This window comes from Dermacentor silvarum, chromosome 1 (assembly GCF_013339745.2).
Source record: "Dermacentor silvarum isolate Dsil-2018 chromosome 1, BIME_Dsil_1.4, whole genome shotgun sequence".
Classification (NCBI taxonomy): domain Eukaryota; kingdom Metazoa; phylum Arthropoda; class Arachnida; order Ixodida; family Ixodidae; genus Dermacentor; species Dermacentor silvarum.
Window position 1 is genome coordinate 36,675,535 of NC_051154.1, and position 11,006 is coordinate 36,686,540.

The 11,006-nt window shown below is 43.4% G+C and overlaps 1 long non-coding RNA gene across 1 annotated transcript in view; it reads left to right on the forward strand.

The window, feature by feature from the left end:
• Positions 1-10,718, forward strand: part of LOC125945113 (uncharacterized) — a 34,893-nt gene extending 24,175 nt beyond the window's left edge. Inside the window, exons 8-9 of the long non-coding RNA XR_007466659.1 lie at positions 6,797-6,932; positions 10,478-10,718. This is a non-coding gene — a long non-coding RNA (uncharacterized LOC125945113). The remainder of the gene's footprint in view (positions 1-6,796; positions 6,933-10,477) is intronic.
• The last annotated feature ends 288 nt before the right edge of the window (positions 10,719-11,006 follow it).

Sequence of the window (11,006 nt, forward strand, 5' to 3'; positions counted from 1 at the left end):
CCACATTCACCTATTCTTGCTTTTTGTGAAGTACTTGACACTATTATTGACATTCTTTCAAAGAAAAAAAAGTCCGTCATCATCTTGGGTAACATTAACATAAATTTACTTGATGCTTCCTCCTCTTATCTAACTCAGTATGTCAGCTGTTTCCAAGGTTATGGTCTTGAATCTCTACTCTCCCTTCCCACCCGTTGCACTAATAATGGTTTGGGAACACTTATTGACCATGCACTTTCGAACCTTCTTTATCCTCCCTCCGCATTCATTCTTCAAAGCAATATTACAGATCATTTCCCAGTTGCACTTTGCTTTGAGAACAGTCCTCGCATTAATAGCGTAAGCTTTGTTAAGAATAAGTTTGATCGCGACAAATTTAAAGAAATGGTATCTAATTCCGATTGGTCTTGTGCCACTTCAATGAATAGTGTTGAATTGGCATACACCGCTTTCATCTCTGTAATATCTAATTGCGTATCTTCATCGACAACAAGTGTACAGTGCCGTAAACGTTATGCTTCCCTTAGAAACCCATGGTTTACAAAGGGACTACTTAATAGCCTGCTTAAGAAAGATAACTTATATAAAAAAACAAAACGACAACCATTTAATGTGCATCTACTTGATCATTATAAGCAGTATTGTAACACACTGAATGCTCTAATGAAGGATGCGAGAAAGCGCTATTATCAAAACAAAGTCTGCCTTTTCTATATCGTCATTCAAACATCAGCTTCGCAATTTCATGTTTAATCTATAGCACCGTTTATTGAAGATGTCTTTTAAACACAACTTCAACTCTGTCGTTTTGAATACTGTTTGCTTCGTTTCCTAATTCAGCTTATGCCTTATCCCTATCGTTTTATATTTTCCATTGTATTATTGTTTCGCCTCAATATGTATGTGCATTTGTATTTATATTTTTGTATTTTTATATTTCGCTGTTTTTCTGCTGTTAAGTAGCATTGGTGTTTCTTTTAACATTATAAAAGGTCCCCCTACAGTGTTTACACCATGGGACCTTTTTCTGTACTAAATATCTATACTTTTGTATCTGCACTAAGTATTCAATAAACTTCAAACTTCAAATTGCAGAAAAATCAGCCCTTTTCTTGCAGCAAGCTAGGCATTGCTAGGTCGTTGTTTGACCGGTTGCAAATTAAATGCTTTGTAGTCGCGATGTCGTTGTTAGACTATGTATTCTTTTCTTTTTTTTTCACACATACGCCTGTGGTTGTCGTTGCGCACAAGGCGAGACGTAAGGGAGGAGTGACTAAGTGGCACGGCACGCGTGCACATTTTATAGGGAGCACGGTTGATTTTCATGACGTCACATGCGAGCTGTCACAAAGAAAGAAGACGAAGTGGCATGGGGTGCGTACGTCAAGTGTTTCAAAGAGCTGGCTGGCTTTGGAATGAGAGAAGTATGCATGGAATCATGGCCTAATGGTTAGAGGACTGGGCTGCTGTGCTCAACGGCTGAGGTTCTATTCCAGCATCGGTCGCACATTATTTTCTTTTTGCGGGCTGCTGTATATAGAGGTTTCATCCAGACAGAGGCGAAATCCTGGTTGGTAGGCTAGTAGTGCTTTTGCACAAAAATAAGCAAGGAAGCTAACTGCATTCTTGATTATTTGCATTGTTGCTTGATATTCGCACCACTTTCTGTAAAACTATATTCGATAAAAGTACGACTGAAAATAAAATATTCCTGTCCAGTATGGGACCCTTGAATCTATTCAAAGCTCGACAGCTATATTTATTTATAACGAGTATTTCTACTACAGTAGCATGTCTGACCCACCCGGGGGAAATCGGTAGTTGCCTTTTCCTATCTTCCTCTCGAATCTTCGTCTTTCTCTCTCACTTTGCATCTTTCCTGTATCCTCCTCTCTTCCTCTTACTTCCGACTTCCCAGGCAGCAAGGGTTAACCTGGTGTAGTCTATCCAACCGAGGGTATTTTATATTAGGTTATAGTAGCTACGTACAGCTGGCGTCTTCATATCCTTTGAGTCTCGTAATGTCCCCTTGTTGGGCTCGGTGGTGGGCGGCTGGCATAGCTGCCTAAATCAAATAAAGTATTTATGGCTTTAAGTACCTTTCCCTGACTGCCTGATCCCCCTCTTTCGAAAAAAGGGCGCACCGAAGAAACTCAACAATTTTTTGCCCAACGCAAGGAATCATTCCCGCACTACCATGTTATACATAGTCAATGCCCCGAAAAAAACAGTCAGAACCCTTTCACCTTTCACCGTTGCAAAAGTTCTCACGGACGTGCTGGGTCCCAGATACAAAATCACTAAAATATCTAGCGGTGACCTAGTGCTTGAAGTGCGCGACAAGTTACAACATGAAAAGATTTCAAATCGTCCCACTCATTACCGTCCTTGTTAAATTCACTTGGTTTCTCATTACTTACTTCATTCCTTACAGTTCTGCAACAATGATGATTTTCCCTCTATTACATTGCTTGAACCACACTTTTTTCATTGCGTATATTTAGATTCCTCTCCTGCCATTGTACAATGCTATCTAACAATGTCTGATTGCTGTTCCTAATTATTGTTTTCTTTACTTTTACACAATTTTGAAAGGGGCACAGACCCCTGTCAAGCCAAATTGATTTTGGCTCTTTGTCTGTGCCACCTACATCATGTATTGGATGTGAAATAAAGTTTGATTTGATTTGATCTCCTTGCTTTTGGTGATGTTAAAATCATTGTAACCCCACGTCGCTCAATGAACACATCCAGAGGTGTGGTATCAGATGATGATCTCATGAATCTGAGCGAAGAAGAACTAGTCGAAGGATGGAAGGAACAGGATGTTGTCAAAGTGCAAAGAATAACAATCACATGCGACAACAAAGAAATTTGTACGAAACATCTCATTCTCACCTTTGCGACGAGTGTACTGCCAGCATCTCTCGAAACTGGTTACACAAAGACACGATTAAGACCCTACATTCCGAATCCACGCAGATGTTTCAAATGTCAAAGATTTGGCCATGGCTCGCAAGGCTGCTGCTGCCGGTTCACTTGCACAAAATGTGGCAAACAAGAACACGCTTCCGACAACTGCACTGGCACGCTCCACTTTGCGAACTGCGACTGTGAGTATGCCACATATTCCTGATCATGTCCTACGTGGAGAAGGAAAAATATATAATTACATTTAAAGTGAAAGAAAATATCTCATTTCAAGAAGCGCGGAAACGTGTTTCCTTCCTACATACCGCAGGGTATGCTGGTGCAGCGCGAAAGGGGGCAACGCTGCAGCAGACTCCGGCATCGGCCCGGCCCACAAAGAGTGTGGCCACGGCTGTGCCACGATACCCCCCGGGCGATGGCAGCCAGCGCTGATGCGCCGTCTCTGAAGGAGGGCCCATCGACCTCTGGGTTGGTGGCCTCCAAGGCCCTGCTTTTCGAGGCAAGGCCTGCCCCGAAACTACCCCGCTCGAGTGAGCGGAAGTCCAGCGGCTCCCAGGAGTTGATGGACATAACCCCAAGCCAGACGGCGCAACCGGGAGCGGCATGATTCTTGCGACCGCTCCAAGACAAACAAACGACGGATTACGGGGCCTGGAAAGGCTTCGTAAGCCAACTTGAATCCTCTTGACACACAGCATATTAACATAAACAATATGGATACACAAATATTACACTGGAACGTGAGAGGTCTATTGCACAACCTCGATGACATTGAAGAACTTCTACACAAATACAATCCAAAGCTGCTGTGTGTTCAGGAGACACACCTAAAACCAACACAAAGTAACTTCCTCAGGAAATACGCCATTTTCCAAAAAGATCGAGATCACGCACTCGCCTCTTCAGGCAGTGTCGCCATCATAGTGAACAAAGATGTTGCTTGTCAGGAGTTACTTCTCCGAACTCCTCTTGAGGCAGTAGCAGTCCGAGCGGTGCTATTTCAGAAGTTCGTCACTATAATTTCCCTATACATCCCTCCTAATTATGAACTCTCGAGATCAGAGTTTCTAAGCTTTATCGCTGAACTTCCTCAACCATATACAGTGTAGACCGCTTATAACGTAAATCGCCGGAGTCGTGAATATCTGCACTATAAACGGTATCGCACTATAACCAAAACAACGATTTTCAAGCCCTGCACGTATGCAAAACATGGTAGACCAAGCAGCCGCGCGTACCCGAGAATCGAAGCGTGCGACTGGGAGTTTTGCATCCGTTTAAATTTACGAACGTTGAAAGGTTAATGTCCAAGTACCCACGATCTTCACATGTAGCAGACAAAGTAATAATGAAAAAAAAATTCTCAGTTTCGCCTGCAAGGCGAAGCATCAATTGCGATAGCAAATTAGTAGAGTGCTATAAGGAGTAGGGATAGTAGTTTTATCGGCTGCATAATCTTGACACATTCGCTTACTAACTGAATTAACAAGCGTGGTCTCAACGCGCACAAGCAAACATGAATATAGACTCGATGACCGCAGACAACCACTGTCAAAAGGCAGGCGTCGGGTAACGCGGCCGCCGCAGCGAGCAAAGGTTCATGCGGTCTATCGCTTCAACGGAAACTGAGCGGCGTAAGCACAGCGCATGCAAAGGTCAGAGCCGCGTGGAGATCGCTTTCAAGATACGGTGCGCGTGACAACACCGACAGCCAGCACAGGCGCGAACGCATTTGTTGGCAGAGTAGAAGCCGCCCCCTCCCTCCCTCCCTCCCATGCTGCCTTCCCGCTTTGCTCCTTTCGCGTGGGAGATAGCGTCGCCAGTTACCCTTGCACCCGGTTGCAAGATACGCATTTGGTGCCACAGCAGAGCGTCGCCCACCCTCCCTCCCATACCCCCACGGCCTTTCGCGCGTTGACAGTCGCGTTTGCTCTCCGCTGTGCGTTCGCTCTCCGTGAAGGCGCGCGTCCCCCGCGCGCTTTCACTCGCACATCCGGCACGCGGCAATGATTTTATCGCCCTTGGACTCATGCGCCATGTCTCATGCTCCTCCTCCGCATCGCCCTCGTTGATCTCCTCTCCCATCGGTGGGTGCACCTCGTTGAGAAGCGTGCTCGTCACCGCCCTTGTCGGGGAGATTTTCCCGTGGAAGCCACATTATAACCGGTATTTCGTCTCACGCGGCTGCACTGTAAGCGGTATGCGTATACATGGAGTGCTATGGGAAAATTAACGGGAGTCTGAAAAGCCCGTACTATATCCGGTCCTGCACTATAAGCGGTTACGTTATAAGTGGTCTATACTGTATCGTTGTTGGAGATATAAATACCCTTAGCAGCCTGTGGGGGCAACTCTTGTTGTGACGCGAGAGGGCGCTTAATTGAAAACTTTTTTTTCTCCACTGATGCGTCCTTGCTAAATAAAAAAAATAGCCCACATTCTACAGCGTTGCACACAAAACATAGTCACTATAGATTTAAGCATCGCATCAAGTACACTCATGCCATATCTGGAGTGGAATGTCATCCAAAACCCTTACAGGAGTGACCACTTCTCTATCGTTCTAATATTAACAAAAAGTGAAGAAAACTCTTCTCATGTTCCCCAGTGGAAGATTGACTCTGCCAACTGGAAGCAATACAGAGAGCTCACCCACTTAACATAGGATGACATCCGTACACGTAACATACGTGATACAGTGGCATATTTCACAGCATTTATTGTGAATATAGCTTCCATAGGCATCCCAGAAACACAAGGAAAGCATTCGAGATGACATGTTCCCTGGTGGAACGATGACTGTAGGGACGCACGACGAAAGCAAAATAAGGCTTGGGGACACCTTCGTGACTCTCCAACCACAGAAAATCTCATAAACTTTAAGAAAGTAAAGAGTGAGGGTAGAAGAACGCGCCAACGTGCCAAAAGGGAAAGCTGGCAAAAATACATATCAGGCATAAACTCTTACACAGACGGAAGGAAAGCCTGGAACCGAGTTAACAAATTAAATGGCCGGCAAACTCATCCTCTACCATTAGTAAACAATAAGGGCCGGTATTTTGTAGCGATGCCTTTCCGGTAATAATGCCATTTCGCGCTTTGTCAGTGGTCAGAGCGACGGTCCGATCGCGTTATCAACGGGATCAGCCGGCTGTGAGCGGTGGATGATAAGACTAGTATAGAATAAGTCATAAGGCATCGCTACAAAATCGCGGCCCAGGGAAACACTCTTGAAGACCAGGTTGATTTTCTAGGTCACTTCGAGTACATGTCCAGTTCGGCCCATTACACAGATACATTTCTACGGTACCAGCGGCAAGCAGAGCTATTGCCCCTGGATCGGAAAATAACAAAAAATGAATCCTACAACCGTTCATTTACCATGGCAGAGTTTCAGGCCTCACTGAGTTGTTGTAATAAGTCAGCACCAGGAAGAGACAGAATAGCTTATGACATGATCAAACACCTACACCCTGAAACTCACAAAACACTTCTGTTGCTTTTTAACTCCATATTCTGTGGTGGGTACATCCCGGCTGCTTGGAAAGAGGCAATAATAATTCCTATTCTCAAAGAGGGCAAGTACCCGACTTCGGCCAGCAGTTATAGGCCTATAGCCCTAACAAGTTGCCTGTGCAAACTCTTTGAGAAAATGACTAACTGGCGCCTGATTCATTTTCTTGAAAGTAACAAAACACTAGATCCCTTATAAAGCGGTTTCAGGGAAGGTAGATCCACAACGGATCACCTTGTCCGCATCGAGACAAATATCCGTGATGCCTTTGTGCATAAACAGTTTTTCTTGTCGGTGTTCTTAGACATGTAGAAAGCATATGACACCACTTGGCGTTTTGGAATTCTTCAGGATCTGGCTGGAATGGGCACCCGAGGCAACTTGCTGAACGTGATCCAAAGTTATCTCTCGAACCGCACATTCCGTGTTCGAGTTGGTAACGTCTTATCTCGTCCATTTACCCAAGAGACTGGTGTACCACAAGGAGGTGTGCCGAGTTGCACTCTATTTGTTGTAAAAATGAACTCTCTCCACAGTGTCATACCAGGCACAATGTTTTATTCCGTGTTCGTGGATGATGTGCAAATCGGTTACAAATCTTGTAATCTTGCTATCTGCGAGTGACAGGTTCAGCTTGGCCTCAACAAGATTTCCAAGGGGGCGGACGAGGATGGGTTTAGACTAAACCCCAAAAAAAGCATGTGCGTCCTCTTCTCGAACAAAAGAGGTATGCAACCAGACCCTGTTATTGACCTTAATGGAGAACGGCTATCTGTGAGCCATGAACATAAATTTTTAGGCCTCATCTTAGATTCTAAGTTAACTTTTGTCCCATACCTGAAGTACCTGAAAACAAAGTGCCTGAAGGCTATGAATCTGCTGAAGCTCTTGTCATGCACATCATGGGGAAGCGACAGGAGATGCCTCCTTAGCTTATACGAAAGCCTTGTACGGTCACGCCTTGACTACGGAGCCGTAGTTTATAACTCTGCAACACCTAGTGCTTTAAAGATGTTAGACCCCGTTCACCATCTGGGTATTCGGCTTGTTACAGGCACCTTCAGGACTAGCCCTGTAGAAAGCCTGTATGTTGAGTCGGATGAATGGTCCCTGCATCTCCAAAGAGCATATTTAAGTTTATCTTACTCCCTGAAAGTAAAGGCAGATGTAGAACACCCATGCCATTCCACTATAAGCGACATATCGGCTGCCAGGCTGTATCGAAACCGACCGTCTGTGATGACTCCTTTGTCCCTGCGTGTAGAAGCGTCGGCTGAAGAAACAGGCATACTACTTCAAGTCAATGTCTTAACGGCTCCCAGTCGGCTTCCACCACCTTGGGAGTGGCAGACTATTGAGTGCGATGTCTCTTTTATAGAGGTCTCCAAGCACGTACCTGAGACTCATATACATTCGCACTTCCTCGAGCTTCAGGCGAAGTACTCATGCAGAATTTTACACAGACGCTTCCAAATCTCCTGCTGGTGTTGCTTACGCAGCTCTGGGACCGTCTTTTTCAACATCTGGTGCACTAAATCCACATAAAAGTATTTTTACAGCGGAAGCATACGCAATCCTCTCGGCAGTTAAACACATAAAGCATGATAACATAAAGCTTTGGTAACATGAATGTTACCAAAGCAATTGTGTTCACAGACTCATTGAGCATCGTTAGAGCTCTAATGAGTCTACGAAAACACTAAGAATTCAGTTTTTAACGAACTCTACAGCTGGTTATGCTCAGCTTACATGGGCAACCAAGTGGTCATAGTGTGCTGGGTACCTGGCCATAGAAGGCATAAAAGGCAATGTAGGTGCAGACGAAAGTGCCATGTCAGTAGTTTTTAAATATACAGACACAAACATAGCTATGTCTCCCACAGACCTAAAGCCTTTCTTGCACCATCAGTTGCGGAGATCTTGGCAAAGGCAGTGGCACAGCGAAGTGTCAAACAAGCTACATATGATCAAACCAAGAATAGGGAAATGGATGTCCGAGAAAACGGCAAGACATAAGGAAGTGCTTCTTTGCAGGTTAAGAATAGGTCATACCTATGGCACACACTCTTACCTTCTTTTTTGGAAGTGATCCTCCAAAATCTGATAGGTGTGGCAACATTCTTACAGACCTCCATGTTCAGTGCCCTGAAATAGAAGCCCAGCCTAAAAAGTACTTTTATCCTGCATATTGTGAGCACATCCCTCTTCACCCAGCATTCTTTCTTCGCCATGAGCCGCTTTTTGATTTTAATGCAGTCTTAAAGTTTTTAGCAGACATAAACGCTTTACAAATCATCTGGCCAGGGTATCTGTAGTGCAGCCTCGTCTTGCAGGCTGCAGCTGCAGTTCAAAAAGTTTTTATAGCACGTGCCTCTCAGCCCTTGACTTCAATTGGAACCTTTTGAGGCACTAGTGCTCTTGTATAAGTTTTAGTATATTATTAATCCGTAACGGAATTTTGATAGTCATAACTCTAATAATTATATATAGTCATTGTCATTATTTTAATACCAATATATTTTACGCAATTTACAGCAACTTGCTTTTAGGCCTTTTTACAGCCGTGTTACATTAACCATTTACAACACATAGTCCACTCTATTTACAGTACATTGAAAAACCATCACCATTTGTCATGGCGCTCTTTGGCCATATTTGGCCCTAGCGCCAATAAAAACCACATATTATTATTCTTACTGTAGCATGTCCTTACAGACTAACTTTCACTATTTAGAAATAAGACAAAATTACCAAGTTTTTTGTATTTCAAATTCTTCCTCTCTTAACTATGAAATTTGCCTGTACATCGCCACTGCATCATCGTGCATCCATCATAAGGAGACCATGTATCTGCCGCTCGTACATACTTCTTTCTACCTGAAGTTCTTCATTCAGATGGCCAAGGACTGGAATGATCTCGCCGATCAAACTGTACTATATCAAGGCCATTATAGAAGAAATTTTTCTTTATCGAACTGAAGCCCATCCCTCATGTAATGCCCTGTGTTTGAGAAATTAATATATTATTTAAACAAAGCAAATAGTGGGCATTCCGCAGAGCTAACTCAGATTACGGTTATGTATTGCCATAGACAGACTTTAGCTTGTTTAATAGCCTTGTTTTTTATAACATAGCACTAAGAACAAGGGTGAATATAGGTGATCTACTTGCTGTAAAATGTGTGCTACAGTTGGCAGTTTCCAACTTTTTTTCTGAAAAGTTCCTTCTAGCAAAGACTGACCAAGTTAACACTCCAAGGTAGCACTACATGGTATTGCCTTGTCTGTTATGCGCTGCCATTTTTACAGGTTAACCCCAAAAAGCAGGTAATGATGCTCTGAAGGAAGCATGTGAGGCTAGGCAGTATATTTTGCAAATTGTATCCGCCAGTTACAGTGACATGTATTAGTGTGCTCAATCTCTCTTACCCTTGTTGCACAAATAGCATTGCCAGTAAACCATATTACTCAGGAGACTGAACACAAGGCAGATTTATTGGACTAGTGTCTTTGGGGTTTTCTTTTCATAGTACCTGATTTTGACTTCTCCATCAGAAAGACAACATGCCATCTTTCATTTCTGCATCGTGTTACATTGAAAGTATCACTTGTTCTTTGCTGAGATTGGCAGTTTCAAGCTGATAAGTTATCATAATCACATTATTTCTTGCATATGTAAGAACAAAGTTTTCAGTTGGTCCATCACTGATTATGCCTGTTAAGAATGCAGGTACACATATACTTACACAAGCCTTTCATTGCATGGATACCATCATTGCTACATGTATTTCCGTTGTAGTGTGAAATAGCCTAGCATGAGGGCTAAGATTTGGATAGATGACCGTGTGGGGCTGCTGAGATCTGTGTGTATCTTAACAGGTTAATTATGATAGTGGTAGGGGCTGAAATTACGTGCCAGGCTTAGTAGGTGATGTGGAATAAACCTGGAATTATAAGTTAGTTGTTGCAATTGTTTTTTGCATGGGTGTTTTTTATTGCATTTGTCACCTGCCTATCTCATATTCATTCCAGATACCTCGTTGGCATATGCGAAGAGGGCACACGCCAGCAAATGAAGAGAAGCAAAGGAGCCCGCTCAAAAACTCTGGCGGCTTGCGCACAGATTGCGATCTTCAAGAAGAAATGGAGCTCTGCGAGTCTTTTTTATTACTGTTTGGTTGATTTCAGGTACTGACTTACATTTCCTGCTTTTCATTTTCAGCTTCTCTGATGGCCTAAGACAGGCTAGCCTGTACATGTTCTTCAAATACAGTATACCACTGAAAACTGACTTTCTTGTGTTTGTTTTTTTCCAAAGACTAGTATTCGTGTAACCTTTGTAGAGTACCAATTATTACCGCATGAAAAACATTTGGTGGTGTTAGAAAAGGAGAAAGCTCACCAACAAATGTTGAGCTCCTGATTCCCATACAAGAGCCAAAAATCTGGTTTTATTATTCTGGCTAACATCTTTCTTTTCTAATGGACTATTGACTGTATGAATTTCACTTTAATTAGACTACCTAACAGATGGCTACAGCACTGGGGAGTGCTGCACAAG